Here is a 21,840-nt window from a genome sequence, read left to right on the forward strand (position 1 = left end):
GAAATACTTTGAAAATTGTACTTTGAACTGTTCTCATTAATACTGGAACTGCACATACCATGATGCAGTGGGGCAATACGGCGGAAGAGGTCAGCGGTGTGCTCCCAACTCCGGAATCCCCTTTTTCTTGGCACCCGGTAGCCATGTAAGCTGACGAGCTTGTTGGAGATGCACCTGCGCGCCAGAGGGGCAACGAGGCCCGTGACGGATGTTTGGCGACCTGTCCTGCAACCCCGAATAGTATCTCTACTGATGAGGGAATCAATCCCGAAACACGAGCTAGGCTCGTGTCTAGAGATGATCATAATACAAGTATTTACTTGCACCGATTGAGGTGAAATACTTTGAAAATTGTACTTTGAACTGTTCTCATTAATACTGGAACTGCACTTACCATGATGCAGTGGGGCGATACAATGGAAGAGGTCAGCGGTGTGCTCCCAACTCCCGAATCCCCTTTTTTCTTGGCTCCCGGTAGCCATGTAAGCTGACGAGCTTGTTGGAGATGCACCTGCGCGCCAGAGGGGCAACGAGGCCCGTGACGGATGTTTGGCGACCTGTCCTGCAACACCGAATACTATCTCTACTGATGAGGTAATCAATCCCGAAACACGAGCTAGGCTCGTGTCTAGAGATGATCATAATACAAGTATTTACTTGCACCGATTGAGGTGAAATACTTTGAAAATTGTACTTTGAACTGTTCTCATTAATACTGGAACTGCACATACCATGATGCAGTGGGGCGATTCGGCGGAAGAGGACAGCGGTGTGCTCGCAACTCCGGAATCCCCTTTTTCTTGGCTCCCGGTAGCCATGTAAGCTGACGAGCTTGTTGGAGATGCACCCGCGCGCCAGAGAGGCAACGAGGCCCGTGACGGATGTTTGGCGACCTGTCCTGCAACCCCGAATACTATCTCTACTGATGAGGGAATCAATCCCGAAACACGAGCTAGGCTCGTGTCTAGAGATGATCATAATACAAGTATTTACTTGCACCGATTGAGGTGAAATATTCTGAAAATTGTACTTTGAACTGTTCTCATTAATACTGGAACTGCACATACCATGATGCAGTGGGGCGATACGGCGGAAGAGGTCAGCGGTGTGCTCCCAACTCCGGAATCCCCTTTTTCTTGGCTCCCGGTAGCCATGTAAGCTGACAAGCTTGTTGGAGATGCACCTGCGCGCCAGAGGGGCAACGAGGCCTGTGACGGCTGTTTGGCGACCTGTCCTGCAACCCCGAATACTATCTCTACTGATGAGGGAATCAATCCCGAAACACGAGCTAGGCTCGTGTCTAGAGATGATCATAATACAAGTATTTACTTGCACCGATTGAGGTGAAATACTTTGAAAATTGTACTTTGAACTGTTCTCATTAATACTGGAACTGCACATACCATGATGCAGTGGGGCGATACGGCGCAAGAGGTCAGCGGTGTGCTCCCAACTCCGGAATTACCTTTGATTCGTGTTTGAGAATAGGGCTAAAAATGAGAAAGACAAGGGAACCCTACTCACAACGGAGCCTGGGTAAGTAAGTATTCTAAGAAAAACAATGGCTCCTGTGGAGTAAGTACTTATTAATGTGATCAAGAGGAAGCGAACATTCGCATATATATGCAGGGTTTAGGTGAGATGGCAAATAGAGAAAACAGGCCACAGAAAAGCGTTTTCCAAAGGAAACTGTATTTAATTTCCATATACATTGAAGACAATTCTTAGACTAAATATCAAATGTTATTTACAGTTGTGTAATGTGTCCCAAGTGAAATTATGAACACAAATACATAGAAATGGCGTTTTTGACACAATATGTGACAAGGTTTCAAAAATAACGTTTTTTTTATCCAAAAAGCGACCACTTTCATTTTTCACAATATATAACATCTATATATTGATGGAATGTAAGTATGGGCGAATTTTGCGGATCTGCGGTCCGCGAATTCGAATGAAATCGCAAAAAAGTCCTCGAATTCGCGGATTTTTTTGTTATTTCCATCTACTCCACTGGAGTACTTTCTACTGGCTAATCAGTAAGTGCTACCTCGTTGGGTAAATGTATAGTGCTTTTCCTACACTGCAGCTGCGTAAAGGGCCAGAAGATTTGTCTCCACTGACCATGTGTGCCAGGAAAATAAACGTACAGTTAACCCCCCCAGCCTACCCCACAAAACAGTAAAACCTGTATGCTATGTTTAAGTTGAAAAAAACATTATTTGAGCCCTAACAAAAATAAACTATCCCACAAGAATACCCAACCCAACCCACCCCCCTCCCTAACCCCAACCAATGTCCATGAAATCAGTCCCCAAAAGTCCAAAAACCCCAACGCCCAATTCCCACCCCCCAAAAGTCTTTAAAAAAGGGTCAAGGGATAGTCTCTCTACTTCCGCCGGTGGTGTCCTTTGGCCAGGTGGTCACGCTGCTCTCTCTGGAGGTCCTTGAGCAGGGCTTTCAGCCTCGCCACCTCCTGCTCAAGGTTGGACATTCGCATAGTCAATCAGTGCACACAAGCCTTGCTCTTGCAGGTACTGTGGGGGGCAGGTGTTGTTTTTACTGCTCGGGCCGGCGGGTGGCTGCCGGACAACGGATCCGTACCGCTGGAGGTTTGCGCTGACTGTATGACCCAGGGGCACTGGAGGAGGATGTAGCTGTCGTAGATGTTGTTGACTGCGACTGCGTGTCATCCTCCTCCTCCTGGGCCATCAGCCGAAAGATATTCGCCGACAATTTCCTCCAGCTTCCGTTGCCGGGCCAGTATAGCCAACTCCTTCCTTGTTAGTTTAGAAGGAGTATCTATATGAAGAAAGAAAAACATACTGTAACCAATGCTCTTTAAGATTAACACAAAATAATTCAGCAGAAAGTTGTGTCACAGTAGCACTAGCAACTTGCAAGCACAGTACATAACATTTGTGGCATGTATCTATCTAACCTTCCACTTCGTCTGCCTCTGCTCTAACATTAGTGGGAGTTTCAGGAATTCTACTAGCACTATATGGACTCACTACTTTAGACTCAGACAGTACACCAGTTTTCTTCTTCTCTCTTGTTTAGCGAAATTGGTACGTAAACTTGTGGAAGTTGGCATAATGCCAGCGCAGTCAACTTGCACCTGAGAAAAACAGACGCAAGCCATGATACAACAGACTTGCGTTACTGTTACCAGTCCAGTACATGCAGGTGGTGAAGCTCTTACTTTTCTATTACGGGTGGCACTGGCCATACTCTGTTACAAGAGCTACTGCTTAATTAATTTAACTTTCACCCTGCCCTGCCCCTGACTACTACAAAAGGAAAATGAAGAAGATAAATAATATGATCATCTATCCCTTCACAGGATATTTGCTTACATATGGGATGACTTTAGGTGCTTTGTTTTTGATTGAGTGAACACCGCCACACATGAATGACAGAGTTGTAAAAAAATTATTAACAGAGGTAGTGAGTGGTCCCCGTAATCACTGGATATATGCTGTGCTTGAAAACTACTGTTACTAGTCATGGTAGTATTCTGAAAAATTACAACTTCTTTCCTCGGCTTTGCTACTCTGGCACGGACGTGCAGTGTTACATGCTCTTCAAAGTAACACTCTTCATCCAGTGACCGTCTACTCTGTCTACATACAGCAATGCTATGTATAAGCAAGATACAATCCAGGCATCTATCCATTCAAAGTAAATGTCAATCATTCTTCTTAATGTCTCAACTGGACAAACCTTACTTTTCTCACCGAAAAACAACCTTTTTATTTTATTTTGTAAACCGCCAGCCATGCATCCGTGCTTGACTTGCATTTGAATTTGAACCAAAGGATATATTGCGCACACATACAGTTTCTGTTTCACCCACCCAGGCAGTCCTCTTTTGTGTCTCCTTCCACCCATCCTGCATTCAACCGTCCATGCATCAGATTCCCAGCCACCTCAGGCAGCATTCAAAAACACGTATCATTCTTTGCCAGTCATTAATTTTAACTCGCTCATCCTTCCTTACACCTGTCTTTCCCTTTTCGTTCATCTCATCCATCAAGTTCATCTCTGATCTGACTTAGCTTGTCGATAAAACTTTCACAGCTGAGTTGAAGTCAAATTTAGATGAGGCCATTGGTTACTCGTCAACCCCCGCTGCTAATGCTATTGCTAATGCGAAGTCAAGGGTGACTGTCTTTTAGCTGGTTGACAAAAACGTAGTTCTAAGTTTGTAAGTCTTCTTAACAGTAAAGTGTACTTGTACTGTACAACACATACACCCCTGCAGAGAGCCCACTCTGCAATCTCAATAAGTAAGGAATATAATAGCTTACCACTGCCCGCCACTACCGTGGTATCCCCCACAGAAGTTCCTGCTGGCTGTGGCACCGCACCTGCCCCTGGAGGGACCACCTCCGTGCTGGCCCCCGGTAATGGTGGTGGGCTGTGCCGATGGTGTTACGCCTAGAAAATACATTTAATATTTTTAGATGCCATATACACCACTCCCTATTTTGTCTAGGGATGAAAAAATATGTTACTAGTACTACATAAACAAATTTAATAATTTGTGACTCTCTAGTGTAAACTAAACATTTCCCTTTCTTCAGGGAAGGGTGTTTTTTATTTATGCTTAGCCATAACATGTGATGCTACACTTTTTGGCACAACTGATGAATGCTTGCTTTTTAACACGCACCATTTTTCTCATAACAGACAGAAGCTTCCCTTCTATGAACAAGAGCAAGATCTTATGAATGTTAGTCGGAGTCGTCATCATCACCACCAAGACTTTAAATTCCAACCATGTGAGGGGTCTCCCACAATTACTGTGTAAATCAGTCACTGTACAGTTTTCATGAGTTCACCGTTTATCTTCTATGAAGTTAATTTTAATCAATGTTTTTAATGCACAATTGAAAATTATCATACACACAGAGCTAGTTGTTTTACTTTTAATAAAGCTTTAAAACTTACATAGACTCTGTGGTTTTTGGTCATAAGTGAGTGAGTGAAAGGGTTTGCAATTTACAAGCATGAGTCCGTGACTCTGAGAGGTCGGGACTCTGACTCCGTAGTCTTATGTTCTGGATTGTATAATCATTGGGGAGCATCGCTGCATTCGGGAGCTAAATAATGACTCTGACACACTAGCTAGTCAGTAAGGAGATTGGGGGTTCAACTTCTGTTATGACTGAGGTATGTGGAAAGTCTAACTGCGCCTATTATCACCAATGCCCTATTTCTTGTCCATAGTTCTGTATGTGCAGAATAGTCCCTGCAACAGTAGTAGTATGTCCTCCTATCCAATCAAAAAGTAAACTAGTATCTTATTCTTGGTGGCCATTGACATGTTATTGTTGGGAATTGTCAAAGCATTACCATTAAGAAGACTTCAATAGACATTATGGACAACCCAGAGGACTGCACTCAGTGCCTAGAGCTATTGCTGAATAGGAGTTTTGTTTAACACCTTTTGCCAACTGTGCAAGCTTAGCTAGCTACACAGACAGACTAATAAGAATCTAGTAGTAGCACAGAGAGACATAGTAGAGGCAGGATAAGAATTTAGAAACAGTCTACAAGAAGATCAAAGACGATTTAGGAAAAAATAGAATTATGAGGAGCGTTTGGAATAAATAGGTGCTGTAAAAGATAGGGAAGTATAATTATTAATATTAACAGGAAAACTTACTGGGGCCAGCCGAGGAGCCCTCGGCGGACCGATCCTGGCCATCCTGCTCCGCCGGCGCCGCTACCTCCTCCTCTGTCCTCTTGCCCCTAGGGGGAGCTGATGTACAACATGAAAGAAAGACACAAACATGGATGATTGTCGTCAGCCAAATCAAACATTTAAAAAAAATAAATAAAAAAAAAAAATATTTCGGGGAAATGGACAACAATTGCACTAAATTTATTGACCTATCTGATGTGGTCTACTAGGATATTAGTATTGCTGAATTTGAGGACCGTCTACTAAATTTATGTAACTCACTAAACCAACTACAAAAAGGTTCTACTAGGACTGACAGGCAGCACTCCGCAGCACGCGAAGGGACAGACACAGTCCGTCATGATTGCAGACTACTAAAAAGTTTCCTACTAAATAACCAGTCATAATATACTCAAACTATCAATCTACCACCACTATCTCTTCTTAGTGGCAGGAGTACAAAGGTAGGACTGGACTTGAGTCTCTAGTGTCTAGCATTATACAGTTCTGAAAAGTACATACATAATCACCCAGGCCAAATGAGCTCAAAATTGAAAACAAGTAAGCATAGTAGCACCGCCAGTGAGCACGCGATCACCACCTGCAATCACAGAAGCTTTTGAAACATAATTTACCTGCAATGTAATCTCTAGTGTCTAGCATTACACAGTTCTGTAAAGTACACTCATACATAATCACTCAGGCCAAATGAGCACGAAATTGAAAACAAGTAAGCATAGTAGCACCGCCAGTGAGCAGGCGAGCACCTGCAATCACAGAAGTTTTTAAAACATAGTTTACCTGCAATGTAATCGGTAGCATTCTTGCTCTTCGGAAAAAACGAATATTTGCAATATCATAACACAGAGCAGGAGAAAACAAAAAAAGTGTTTAATTAGTTACTAGTACTCACCAAGCCCAGGGGTCTCGACGCCAAGCAGGTCGAGCAGGTCTTGTTCCCGGTCCAGGATGTCGGACCACCGGTGCGTCGCCTGGTTGTAGGTGCGCCGGAGCCCAGATTCCTGATACATGGCCCGGCACACCTTACCGAATAGCTGGCGATGCTCCCGGAGCCTGTACCCAGTACCGGGCCTTCCGCCTGCCGCGATGTTCTTGGGGAGGTGGCGCTGTACAAAGAAGACCAGTGCGGCCACCTCTACAACACTGAAGATCTCCCGGGCAGTTACTGCCTCCCCCCTTAAGCGCCTGCAAGGGAGCCGGCTACGGGGTACGGGACCCTTCCCCTTCAGGTTTTTGCCGGCTCCCTTTGCCATGGTCCTGGGTCACAGAAAGGAAAATAGGAAAGAATAGGGAAAAAAAGTAGAGAAAAGAAAAGAGAGAGCTAAACAAAAAACTGAAAAAAGTAGTTATTAAAGTAACAAAAAGTTGAAAAAACACAAAATATAGATGTAGAAAAATAGAGAGATAGATAATGAGTAAAAAAGATTAAAAAAAAGTTCAAACAAACAAAGGATTACAAAGATTAAAGGAGGATTGAAAAAGCATGCCCAGAACCATAGCAATGAATGAAAAACAAGATGGCCGTGCCCATTGCGACCACGTGGGTAAGTTTGCGTGATATTTCCCCGTGAGCACCCAAAAACGGACATAAACACGCAATTGCGCCCTGCACGTAGGAAATGCCCAATGCGAGCATGCAACTAGCGCCTGGAAACGGAAATACGCAACACGAACATTGAAAACAAGATGGCCACGCCCATGTACGACCGCATTGGGTAACTTCGCGGTAGCCGCGCTGAAGAAAAAACCTGCGAACACCCAAAAATGAAAAAATCTGCAAATTCGCACAAATTTGCGAATTTTGCGGACCGCAAATTCGCTTTCACTCGAATTCGCGTACCGCAAATTCGCAAATTTCGCCCATACTTATGCAAATTCACTCAAAAACACTGGAAATAGAACTGAACTCCTCTGCTGCCCCTCCTACAAAATTCCAGTATCGTTATCACTGAACTTCTGGCCGCTACCCATGGAAAAGCAACTGGCCAACCCTGTGGCACTATGAAACTTAGGTGTGATCATTGACGCAGGGCTATCCCTGGAAAACCAAGTGAATGGACCTGTTTTGCTTTGCTCCGGGCCCTCAGGAAGCTATATCCTCTGCTTGATCTATCAGTCAGATCACTGATTTCCAGAGGGGTAATACTAAGTAGGCTGGACTACTGCAACACCCAGTTGCTAGGAGCCCCTACCTACTTGTTAAAAAGTTAGAACATATTCAGACCATCACTGCTAACCTTACATTGAACAGACCTCAATGTTTATCTGCTACAGATGCCTTGAAGGAGCTTCACTGGCTGCCTATCAAACAGATAATCATTTTTAAATCTTTCTGTATTGTACAAAGGACCAAAACCCCTTCAAAACAAACTAAAAAAATATACCCTGGCAGAAACCTCCGATCTACTACTGGCAACTATGTCCAAGAACTCAGATACCACAAAGTTAGACAAGGAGGATGCACCTTTACTGTCAATGCATCCCGGACACGGGATAAACTTCCAGCTTCCATACGATCTCAATCTGATTTACAAAAATTCAGGAAGACACTGAAGACCTGGTTATTTCCTCACGGCCCGCTTCTCAGCTTTTTGATCTGCAGTTTCCTTACATAGTCAGACCCTCCAGCTTATCGCGATTTCGCGATTTGCAAAAAAATCGCGAAATCGCGCGATCTCTGCAAATGCCGCGATATTTGGCATAAAGCCCGCGAAATTTGCTGCTGCCGTTTCCCGTTTCCGCACCCATTTTCCATTTGATTTGCGGCTTAGAGAAGGAGCCAGGGAGCCAGGAGGTCGAGGACGCGCGAGGGAGAAGACCACGGCGGCCGAGAGAGGGAGAAGACCAGCACCACACCAGCAAGAGGGGGAGAGAGCACGAAGTGGCCGAAGACTCTTCCTCAGAGACTTCGCACCCGTCTGCCTGGACACGTAAGTGCGCCACCCTGCAGTGTCTGCTCTTGAGGGCACGCCTTTTCGTCACGGCGGCAACCTGTCCTGCCCTTCTGTGTGCGCATTTTAAAGAGCCCCGCACAGAAGCACTGAGCTTCTGAGGACATTCACAGATTTAATAACCTTCTATCCAAGCTTTTTAACACGTGGAAGAAATGGAAACGGTTACCTTTAGCTCTCACTTTGCTACTAAAGTTGTAGTCTGCCTCTGGATTGAACATGCCCAGTTTATGTTTGGATTGAAACACATCTTGTAATATCTTGAAGATCACTCTTATTATTTCTTGGATAGTGCATTCAACTATAGAGTATGACGTGTCTGTATTTCGGAGCTACATATCTGGCTATGTTAAAAAAAGTAATAAAATAAAATATTTTTTATAAAACACAATACTGAAGGTTTATTGATGCTGCTCCGGTCTCTCTTTTTCAATGAGCATTGTCCTATGTACTTGTGAAAAATCCCCTATTTTTCATGAAGATGGAATGTAGATTTAGGGCATTCTTACGTTTGGGGCATTTATTGTTACGTTTTCAATCGTGGCATAACTAGACCAAACGAAAGTTGGGCTGTCGTCGCAGATCATTAAGCAGACCCCCCAGGATATAGCGGCATGGATTGGCAAATTTAGCGGCATGAGGTTAGTAAAAACTGTGAGCAACCAAAAGTACATGAGGTAGTAAAGGTAATAGTGACAATCGTGAGCAAACAAAATACTTGAGTAAAAATTGTGAGCATCCAAAAATGCATGAGGTAGTCAAAAGTGCACAAGAGGAGATGAAAGTGACAAGTGTGCAGTTATAAGAGAAAACAGAGTATAATTTGAGGTATAGTACTGCAATAAGTGCTAGACACTCAGGCACAGGAACAAGCGTTACGTGGGCAAGGTCAAACAGTAAGATATCTGTGTTTGGTGTTGCAAAAACCCCAAAATAAAATGCTGCTAAATGCCGCTAAATTTCCATTTTTGTGCCGCTAAATTTTCATTTTTGTGCCGCTAAATTTGCCAATCCATGCCGCTATATCCTGGGGGGTCTGCATAGTGGTTTTAGCACCAGGATAACATCATTGGCCACAGTGCGCTCTATAAATAACCCCTTACATTACATATGTCCATCTAGAAGGCAGTCCTTTTGTGGGGTGTAGTCTGGCAGTTCCTACCCAATTGATATGGCTGTCTGCATCACGTATTTATTCTGCATATAACCGTAGATCTCTGTGTTCGGAACATTGTATTCCTGTTGGAGATTATCAACGGAAAGTACCACCCCCTGATTCCACACGTACATGATTTTTGCGATACCGATTAGGTCCCATTTGTCGAACCCAGTATGATTTTCAGGAGTAACCAGGGCTGCTGTGTCCAAAAGGGGGTGGCTGGCGTCAGCTTGTGTTGCCAACCCATAGCCCTGTGTGTCATGTCTAGAGGCTAATGGTTACGGTTCTTGGGTTTTGTTGTTGCATTTTTGTATGCGTTGAGTACAAGGGCAGCTGGTGTTAGGGGTGTTACTGGTCGTCTCACTTAATTCAGGGAGATTTAATTTCTGTTCTTGTTTAAATTTAACTTTTAATTAAATTATTGTTAGATTTAAATACATGATTAGTTGATTTAATGTAACTCTGTGATTCATTGTCAATGAGATATAATATTTAGCATTTACATTTAGCAATGCTTGTTGATTTAGTTAGACAATGTGTTGGTTTCCCTACTAGATTGTGCGCTCTCCATGAGCCAGACTCGCGCTGGCTCTCGTGACTTTATTTCTAATGTGAGAGAGCTCGCGCTGATCTCGTGCCTGAAGCGAGGTCTATAAATAGACCTTTTCCTTAACGGTTCAGCGCTTCGTCTCGTTGGTTTCCTGAAGAGCGCTTCTGCTCTTGAGGGTCTGGATCGTGTATACGATCGTTATTTCCTTCCTAAGACCTGCTTTCTTAATAGGCGGTGTTATCGTCTGTTCCTCAGCCCCCTCGACGAGCTTAACAGTAAGCTGTCATTCCCTTCGTTGCTCCGCGGCCCCGCTGAGAAATCTCCTTCATGAAAGCGGGTGCCGGGTTTCAGTTTCCTTCATCAGCCGGCAGTTCGAGCCTCCTGTCCTCCGCCTTCGCTTGGGAAGAACAGTAAGAAAAACAATTTTGGGCAATTTGGAATTTGCGAGTGTAACGCTGCTCCAGTGTGGGAATTGACTACTGAGGCTGAATTCCTATGTTATTCAGTAAATCAGAGAGTTCATCAGCACACAAGGAGGGCACAAACAAGACTTGGCAAACTCAAGTTTAAAAAACTAGGAAAATAGAAAAGACGGCTTGGCAAGTCAAGTTTCAACTCTGTTGAGTGAATTGGCAATAACATTAAGGACCAGTCTGGTTCAGAGAGGTCAAGAGATAGACTCAATGTTTTAAACAAGCCTTGGCAAGACAAGCTCTAACATTGTTAATAGAACTGTTTATTGAATTAAGAACTGACTGTGAGCTTTGAAGGTAAACGCTGATTCAAGAAACAAGCCTTGGCTAAGACAAGGGTCTAATGTCATTGTCAGTGGTGAAACAAAACATGTAAATAGGAAAATTGTACAGCCTAGGAAAAAGAAAGGTTGAATTTTCTTTTTTAAAAAAAAGGTATTATTTTGGTGGTTATTTAATAGCAGTAGCTATTAGGAGTAGGCTATTGTGTTTTTTCTCTCTATCACCCTACTGCAGATATTCATTAACAAGAAGATTTGCTGAAGGTTTCAGGTATGAATACTGCATGTTAGAAATCAGTTCAGTTCATTAACCTCATTAACAAACTAACGCATGTAATTAGAAGGTTACTGAAAATTCTTGCTTTTCACCTTATAGAGTCTTGAGTTAAGGCTGAACAACTGAATTCAAGAGAGAGTGCGAACGAAGGCCACAAAAACCGATGGTCAGTAGGAGAGATGTTTAGACATTTTCTGAGTTAAGGGATAGTTTGAATGTTATATTTATTGGTGCATTTTTGAACTACAGAATTGCGTGAAATCAGAGGAGCGCATTCAAAGAATTGATAGCGGCCAGGAGCACTGTCGAGAGAAACAACAGAAAGGACAACAACTGAAGCAAATGTTTATTTATATGTTGTTCGTTTCTCTGTCCACTTCCCCTTTCCCTTAAGGGGAAGTTAATTCAGTCAGAGTTGAATTCCTGATTGTGTTGGCTAATCCTTGGGGGAGTTGGGAGTTTGCAACTTCAAGAGGAAACGTCAGGAGTGACCTTCAGGACTTCCCAACAGTAGACGAAGCCGCTCCTTCCCATTAATTAAAATCGTTTCCTCTTGGAATTGTTAACTCACCCCCATGGATGTTTCACAGTTGTCACAGTTAGTGCAGAAAATGACTGTGGAAATGGAAAATTTGCGATTGGAGAATCAATCGCTTCGTCAAGAGTTGGATGAGACAAGAGCGGGTTTTTCTGTTTGGAGAGATTCCTCTAAGGAGAGAAAACCGGTTTTAGCGCCAGCTAGGTTTGGGACTGATGTGGGTCAGCCACATACCTCAGGAGATCGGTCTGATAGTCAACCAGTACAAGTCACAGTCGTTACTCCTACACCTGTCCCTTTAGCTAATCCAGAAAGGTTTTCAGGTGATAATAGTAGATTTGCTACTTTTCTTAGTCAATGTCAATTGCATTTCATGTGTAAACCTCAAATTTTTTCTTCTGACACTGCTAAGGTAGCATTTATAATTTCTTATCTTGGAGGGGTGGCTGCGAATTGGGCTATGCCCTTGGTGGATAATAACGATCCTTTGCTTCATAATCTACAAAATTTTAAAATTGCTATGTCTAATTTATTTGCTAAGCACACTTTAATACAGTCTTCTGATAATGAGTTATTGAGTCTTCGGCAAGGGACCAAGGATCTCATTTCTTATATCACTACTTTCAATAGACTTTTGACTGAAACTCATTGGCCTGAAGAAAAGAGGATTTCCTTGTTTTATAGAGGTCTTAAAGACGATTTGAAAGATTCTCTTGCACACATAGTTAATTTGCCTGGAGATTTCAAGGAGTTTCAGGATTTAGTGGTAAAACTTGATCACAGGTTAAGTGAACGTAAAAATGAAAAAACTAGGAGTGATTTTAGAAATACACTGGTTAGAAGTGAGAAAAAAGAGTCAGAAGTTAAAAATGCTTTTGTTGAACCTGCTTTGTCGAGTGGGTTTAAAGGTCCTTTAACCCCTGAAGAAAAAGAACGGAGACGTAAGGGCAATTTGTGTTTGTACTGTGGCAAGCCTGGGCACTTTGCCAAGGATTGTTCTGTAAAACCTGCAAAAAAGAAAGTTCTAGCTATTGAAACTCTTTCTATTAATCCGTCGGAAAACTAAAATTCTCGAGGAAAGCCGAGATCGTTTCCTCGAGTAAAATTTCTTCTAAGATCTCCAAATTTGTCACGAATGTAACTACACATATTCCCAAACATTTTACTATTCGGATGGTCTTTATTTTAACTACCCTTCAAAGACATAGTATTCCTGTACTTTTGGACTCTGGGGCTACAGGGAATTTTTTCGATATTGGGTTTGCCCATAAATTGAATCTGAAATTTGTTACCAAGGAGGAACCTGAGTCTGTGAGGGCTGTTGATGGTTCGGTTTTGTCTTCTGGGATGATTCAATTTAACACTGAACCATTGACTTTAGTAGCAGATAATGGTCATACTGAAAGGGTGGTTTTTGATCTTATTGATGCACCAACCTTTGGTGTCATCTTGGGCATTCCTTGGTTGGAATTACATAATCCCAAAATTGACTGGATTAAAAGAACTGTTACCTTAGAGTCTTCTTTTTGTAAGTTGCATTGTTATCAAGAAACCAAAGATCCAGTGATGCCCCTTTTTTGTGCTGCTTTAAATGCTGAAGATAATAGGCTCCCAGTTGAGTATAGAAATTTTTCTAAGGTTTTTGATCCTGTTGAAGCAACTAAATTACCACCACACAGAATTTTTGATTGCAGAATTGACTTAGTTCCTGGTGCTATTCTACCTTGTAGTAGAATTTACGCCTTAACTGAACCTGAAAATGTTTATTTAAGGAACTATTTGGATGAACTTTTGGAATTAGGTTTCATCCGTCATTCTACTTCCCCTGTTTCGTCTCCTCTCTTCTTCGTTGCGAAGAAGTCTGGGGATTTGAGGGCTTGTATTGATTATAGAGCGGTAAACAAAGCAACCATTAAGAATAGGTATCCATTACCTTTGATTCCTGTGCTTCTTAATCAAATTAAAGGCTCTAGTGTTTACACCAAACTGGATCTTAGAGGAGCATATCATTTGATTAGAGTCAAAGAAGGTGATGAGTGGAAGACCGCTTTTCGTACGAAATTCGGTCTTTTTGAGTATACAGTTATGCCGTTTGGTCTTTGCAATGCTCCAGCGGCTTTTCAATATTTCATCAATGAGGTCTTGCATGATCTGTTGGATGTCTGTTGCATTGTTTATATTGACGACATCTTAATTTATTCTAAAAATATGGAAGAACATGTACAACATGTTCAACTAGTATTACAGAAATTGAGGGACCATTCTTTGTATGCGAAATTGGAAAAATGTGTTTTTAATGCCTCCCAAGTGGAGTTTCTTGGCTATTGTTTGTCACCTGAGGGGATTCATATGGATCCTAAGAAAGTTGAAGCAATTTTAACCTGGCCAATTCCTGCTTCTATAAAAGACACGCAGAGAATTCTTGGATTTGCTAATTTTTATAGGCGATTCATTTCTAAATTTTCAGAAATTGTTACTCCCATTACCCAGTTATTGAAAAAAGGGAAAGCCTTCTCTTGGACTGAAGAAGCTGATCAAGCGTTTTCTTTGTTGAAAAAGGCTTTTACCTCTGCTCCCATTTTGGTTCATCCTGATCCTGATAGGCCTTTCTTTGTGGAGGCAGATGCTTCGCAGACAGCTATTGGTGGTGTGTTGCTTCAAAAGGATTCAAATACTGGTCACCTTCATCCTATCGCTTTTTTCTCTAGGAAATTACTTTTAGCTGAGCAAAATTATACGATTGCAGAACGAGAACTATTGGCCATTAGAGACGTGTTTCAGGAGTGGAGGCATCATCTCTTGGGGGCTAAACATACTATCACTGTTTATTCTGACCATAAAAATTTACAATTTTATTCCACTGTTAAAGCTTTTACTCCTAGACAGATGAGGTGGCTACAATTCTTTAGCGAATTTGACTTCTTAATTATGTACCGGCCTGGAAATAAGCAGTTGTTATCTGACACACTTTCACGATTAGTTTGTGAGAAAGATTTAAATTCTGCTAAAGAACCACCTAGTATTTTGCCCTTGGAAAAAATAGCTGCTGAAATCCATTCTGAAAGTTTCTTAGATGCTATTAGGGAAGAATTAAAAACCTTTAATGTTCATGAATGGTTATCGAAGAAAGGAAATGCTATTAGAGATGGTTTTTTCTATCACAACGATAAATTGTTTATTCCCACAAGAGATTTACAGGATATGGTTATGCAATGGAATCATGATTTGGCAATCGCTGCTCATCCAGGTATTAACAAAACCATGGATTTATGTCAGCGTCATTTCTGGTGGGAAAAAATGATTTCTATAATTCAGCAATTTGTGAAAGCTTGTCCCGTTTGCTCACGTCAAAAGGCCTTACATGTAGTTCCAATGGGTTTACTTCGTCCGATGACAATACCTCCTCAACCTTGGCATACAATCAGCCTAGATTTTATTACTGATCTCCCTAAGTCTAATGGTTATACTACGGTTCTTGTAGTTGTGGATTTGTTGTCTAAAATGGGACATTTTATTCCCTTACAAAAGATTCCATCTGCAGCAGAATTTAGTACTGTGTTTTTATCTACTATTGTAAAACTTCATGGTCTTCCCTCAAAGATTATTTCAGATAGGGGTCCTCAATTCATTTCAAAGTTTTGGTCACAACTCAGCAAACAATTAGGAATTGAGTTAGCTCTGTCCTCTTCTTTTCATCCACAGACGGATGGACAGACTGAAAGAGTTAATCAGCATATTGAACAGGGTTTAAGATGTTTGTTAACAACTTCTCCTGGTCCTTGGGATGAGGTTTTGCCCTGGGCGGAATTTTCTTACAATAACACTACTCATTCGGCTTTGGGTTGTTCTCCTTTTTATTTTCTCACTGGTCAACATCCGAGATCCCTTCCAATTATTTTACCTGAGGAACAGCAGTCCATGCCTGCAGTTTCAGACAGGTTGACATTTCTGATGGATATTCAGGATAAGGCTAGAAAACAATGGCTTAAAAGTAAAATGACTATGAAAAGAACAGCTGATTCTCATCGCAGACCTTCTCCTTTGTACTCGGAAGGTCAATTGGTTTGGCTATCTACTAGAAACATTCAGTTAGAGGGTCCCAGGAAATTGAAGCCTAGGTATCTGGGGCCTTTTCAAATTGAGAAGGTTTTGAACCCTGTATCTGTTAAATTAATTTTGCCTGAAGAATATGCTATTCATCCTGTATTTCATGTTTCCCTTTTGAAACCTTTTGAACCCTCTACTCGACCTGATAATCCACCTCCGCCAGTGGTCATAGGTGATCATGTCGAATATGAAGTTAAATCTATTTTAGACTCTAAGAGGATTCGGGGTACCTTGTTTTATTTGATTGATTGGAAAGGTTATGATCCTTCTGAGCGATCTTGGGAACCTGAAAAGAATATTCATGCCCCTAGACTTGTTAGGTCTTTTCATGCTTTACATCCTGACAAACCTCGACCTGTAAGACGACCTTTGGGGGGAGGAACTGTTAGGGGTGTTACTGGTCGTCTCACTTAATTCAGGGAGATTTAATTTCTGTTCTTGTTTAAATTTAACTTTTAATTAAATTATTGTTAGATTTAAATACATGATTAGTTGATTTAATGTAACTCTGTGATTCATTGTCAATGAGATATAATATTTAGCATTTACATTTAGCAATGCTTGTTGATTTAGTTAGACAATGTGTTGGTTTCCCTACTAGATTGTGCGCTCTCCATGAGCCAGACTCGCGCTGGCTCTCGTGACTTTATTTCTAATGTGAGAGAGCTCGCGCTGATCTCGTGCCTGAAGCGAGGTCTATAAATAGACCTTTTCCTTAACGGTTCAGCGCTTCGTCTCGTTGGTTTCCTGAAGAGCGCTTCTGCTCTTGAGGGTCTGGATCGTGTATACGATCGTTATTTCCTTCCTAAGACCTGCTTTCTTAATAGGCGGTGTTATCGTCTGTTCCTCAGCCCCCTCGACGAGCTTAACAGTAAGCTGTCATTCCCTTCGTTGCTCCGCGGCCCCGCTGAGAAATCTCCTTCATGAAAGCGGGTGCCGGGTTTCAGTTTCCTTCATCAGCCGGCAGTTCGAGCCTCCTGTCCTCCGCCTTCGCTTGGGAAGAACAGTAAGAAAAACAATTTTGGGCAATTTGGAATTTGCGAGTGTAACGCTGCTCCAGTGTGGGAATTGACTACTGAGGCTGAATTCCTATGTTATTCAGTAAATCAGAGAGTTCATCAGCACACAAGGAGGGCACAAACAAGACTTGGCAAACTCAAGTTTAAAAAACTAGGAAAATAGAAAAGACGGCTTGGCAAGTCAAGTTTCAACTCTGTTGAGTGAATTGGCAATAACATTAAGGACCAGTCTGGTTCAGAGAGGTCAAGAGATAGACTCAATGTTTTAAACAAGCCTTGGCAAGACAAGCTCTAACATTGTTAATAGAACTGTTTATTGAATTAAGAACTGACTGTGAGCTTTGAAGGTAAACGCTGATTCAAGAAACAAGCCTTGGCTAAGACAAGGGTCTAATGTCATTGTCAGTGGTGAAACAAAACATGTAAATAGGAAAATTGTACAGCCTAGGAAAAAGAAAGGTTGAATTTTCTTTTTAAAAAAAAGGTATTATTTTGGTGGTTATTTAATAGCAGTAGCTATTAGGAGTAGGCTATTGTGTTTTTTCTCTCTATCACCCTACTGCAGATATTCATTAACAAGAAGATTTGCTGAAGGTTTCAGGTATGAATACTGCATGTTAGAAATCAGTTCAGTTCATTAACCTCATTAACAAACTAACGCATGTAATTAGAAGGTTACTGAAAATTCTTGCTTTTCACCTTATAGAGTCTTGAGTTAAGGCTGAACAACTGAATTCAAGAGAGAGTGCGAACGAAGGCCACAAAAACCGATGGTCAGTAGGAGAGATGTTTAGACATTTTCTGAGTTAAGGGATAGTTTGAATGTTATATTTATTGGTGCATTTTTGAACTACAGAATTGCGTGAAATCAGAGGAGCGCATTCAAAGAATTGATAGCGGCCAGGAGCACTGTCGAGAGAAACAACAGAAAGGACAACAACTGAAGCAAATGTTTATTTATATGTTGTTCGTTTCTCTGTCCACTTCCCCTTTCCCTTAAGGGGAAGTTAATTCAGTCAGAGTTGAATTCCTGATTGTGTTGGCTAATCCTTGGGGGAGTTGGGAGTTTGCAACTTCAAGAGGAAACGTCAGGAGTGACCTTCAGGACTTCCCAACAGCTGGTATCCGCCCAGGCGAATTATCAGGCGATCCATCCTGAGCAATGGTTCGCCTTCCGGCATGTATACCCACTGGTAGTCAACTGTGCTGCCCAGTGGTACCTATGTGTATTAGGGCAGAGCTATGCCACCCTCATACCACCCATGGGTTAGTTTCTTGAGTGCCTCCATTCCATAGGAGTGTTAGCAGTATAGAGTTAATTGTTTTGAAATAGTTTGCTTGCACTGGGTGTGGAGTATTGTGTAGGGCATAGAGGAAGCGGGGAGGAGCCATCATCTTGAATAGGAAAGCTATTCCTAGGAGGGACAATAGGAGTGATGTCCAACGCTACACATCTATTTTTAATCTTTCTATGGGCCGGAGGAGGTTCTTTTTATAAACTAGGGAGGGATCAGCTGTAGCGAATAGCCCTAGGTATTTAAATCAGTCAGTGTCAACCTGTATTTTGTGGTTTTGTGGCATCACTGGCTGTGTACCACTTAGTATATACATCAGTGATTTTGTCCAGTTGATCGAATATCGGGACACACGTCCCAAGCTGTCCATTATGTTTATTGCCCTGGTGAGGGAGCATTTAGGATACACTAGCTATAGAAGGATGTCATCTGCATAAAGCGATATCCAATCCTCCCACTGATTTGACCAGTGGAGGCCCCATGATATGGGATCCATTCATATCCAGGTGGCTAAGGGCTCGAATACTATGGCAAAGAGGAGTGGGGACAATGGGAAACCCTGACGGGTGCCACAACATAATAGAAAGGTGCGGAAGATTTCACCATTGACCAATACCTGAGCTAGTGGTTCTGAATACAGGAGTCAGATCCAAGCAAGGATCTTTGGTCCGAAGTCGAGTTTCGATAATACTTCGACGAGAAACGGCCACTCCTTACCTCAATGCCATTATGCTCCAGTTGTGGGGGATCTCTACGTCGGTCCCCGACCTGGCTCCAGATCATGTCACGATTGTCACCGTCGGCGGCTGGCTCTGCCACAGCCCAGCCATACGATCTCTCTGGCTGTTTCTCCCCAATCATTTGTCTTACTACTCTCCTCACAGCCGGGCTGTGTCTGGAATTGGCACACCACGCAGCTTCCATCGGCCTCCGCCGGCTCTCGATGCTGCTGCTGCCGGGTCTGTGTCCAGTCTTGTTTCGTCGCTGGTAAGGGACCCCTCTGGCTCCAGGTTAGTTGGTAGTTGCTTATTTGACAGCTGGGAGCATATATTTGTAGCAAATATTTGGACATACATAGGACAGGGGATTGGAGCCGCTTCAACAAGCGGGCATCTTTCTCTGCGGGCAGCCACACCCTCTTTTTTACTTTTTTTAAGAAGGAGGAAGAAGTGTCCCAGAAACTTCAACTTCCTGTTCCTGTTCAGCAGGCTCATCCCAGTGTTTTGTCCATCTCCTGGTCAATTTTCATTTGGAATTGGAGCTGAAAGGATCACACTTTGTGTGTGCTGCATCATATATCATTGGATTTGATTGAGGACTTTTGAATTTGAGATTTCACCAGTAAGCTGGAAAATTGTTGTTTGTTTGATTGGGGCCATGCACCTAGATTTATTTGTCGAATTTAATCCAATCTTTCTTTATTTTGGTCCATGGATCATAAAAGAGAATTCACAAACACATACACTTAAAAAAGCAGATCAAAAAGCTAAAACCCAGATAAAACAAAAAACGATTATTACAGTAACAGATAAAAGGTAAGTCAGTGTTACATCCATTGCTGGTTCCTACAAAAGCCTTTTGAACCCACCACATAGAACTTAAAAAACGGGATACAGCATAAAGAGTTGATATTTCACTGTTGTATTTGAGGAGCCTAAATGCTTCTTCACAGCGTTGTGTACCTAGGTTTCTGCACAATTGTACCAACCATCTTTGTCTAATTTTTTGATATCCAGGACAGAGGAAAAATATTTGGAGTGCCAAGCCTTTTTTTGGCTATTTGAGGTAGTTTGCGCTTAGGCCCCTGTACCGTTTTGACCACATAAGGTTTCCACACCAAATTTCCGTCCTTTCCTTCCAACTTCCTGGGGATTCTAAAGGTATACAGGGTTTGTGGATTCACCTGGAGGAGACCCAAAAATTTGCCAAAATACAGCTAAATGTTTTTTGGGGGGAATAATGGGAAAAAGTGCTGCAAATGACAGTGTCTGTTTTTTTTTCTCCCTGCAAATGTTATCAACAAAGGGTTTGTGGGGATGAAATCACCATTTACCCAGCTTTCAGAGACTGACAGACTTTTGTCAGAAAACCAAAAAATTTTACACGGTTTAGACACTTTACAGGTTTACAAACTTCTTGGTAGAAATGGGTATGAAAGCAATAATGGATCTTGGAAACCTATAACTTTTAGAAAAGTATACAAATTTCTGAATTAAGCAAGGGGCCATTTTTGTAGATCCTTCAAGGTTTCTTTATAGAAACTAACAGTTGAAAAAAGGAAAAACTGAAAATTAGTTGAAAAAAACAGCCACTTGTGCCAACGTTTTCACCTGTAACTTCTAATTATGACAGATGTTTGAAAGCAATATATCTAGGCTTTCCTGTTTTCAGTTTCTATTTTTGGTAAATTCTGGTGGGGTTTTTTCAGTTTTTGCAGTACCTTAAAAAGACAGTGGTTATCAGTGGTTACACATTTTCGCGCCATTAAAACCAACAGAAACCGTGTTTTCCGGTGTTTAAGGAATTTTTATTTATTTTTAACTATTGCTTGCTTCCTGCACTGATAGTGTATGTGTCTAGATAGCATGTGCACAGGTTATATGGGGTCCAAATACACTTTACTGCACCAGAATGGGCTACAAAGTCAATAGCATTCTTCATTAACTCTGAAGATTGTAAAGATGCTTTCAGCATACCATCTAGCAAGTGACAAGGATCTCTTACAGGGAGGCTCTTCAGCTCAGGTATCGATTTTGAGAGGCCATCATACAGCTTTTTCATACACGTAGCTGAACTACTGCAAATACAAACAATATCACTCCAATCTTTATTGAACTTGGTAGGAACTTTTTCTGCAGCATTCCAAGTGACACTGCATTCCATGTTTACCAAACGTCTGGTATCATGTTTTCAACACTATCTGAGATGTTTAGTGACAACATTCTTTTCACATATATTTTTCACATCATCTTGCATTGAATGTTTAAAGCCTGGGGTGTTTGGCAATTCACTTACAATCAATACTGACTCGCTAGAAAAGGGGGCTGATATATCAAAGGATTTTACCCATTCTCTGTCTGTGGGTAAATGTGATGGTACATATTACGAAAGATTCTTATGAAACCAGCCATTTTACCTATCAGTGAAATCAAATGTAGCCAAAATATCAAATAGGATTTTGATATTTCCTGATTCTCTACAGTTTATAAAATAACTAAATAAGACACAAAACACTGCATCTTTAGAGTAAAGACCACAAAACTGAAAAAGCTGAAGGAAGAAGAGGCAATGTTTTATTGACATCCCTAAACAAAACTCAAGCAGAATAATTTTAGCCTAGTCTTTCTTGATGCTACCTTGTATAACAAAGGTACATTGCATTGACCCCTTCAGGAAGAAATACAAATGACTCTTTCACTCATCTTTTCATTTCTTTGAATGACAATTAGTTTGTGGTTGAAAAGGTGTTTTTTCAGT

Source organism: Lissotriton helveticus, chromosome 3_1, assembly GCF_964261635.1.
Source record: "Lissotriton helveticus chromosome 3_1, aLisHel1.1, whole genome shotgun sequence".
NCBI lineage: Eukaryota > Metazoa > Chordata > Amphibia > Caudata > Salamandridae > Lissotriton > Lissotriton helveticus.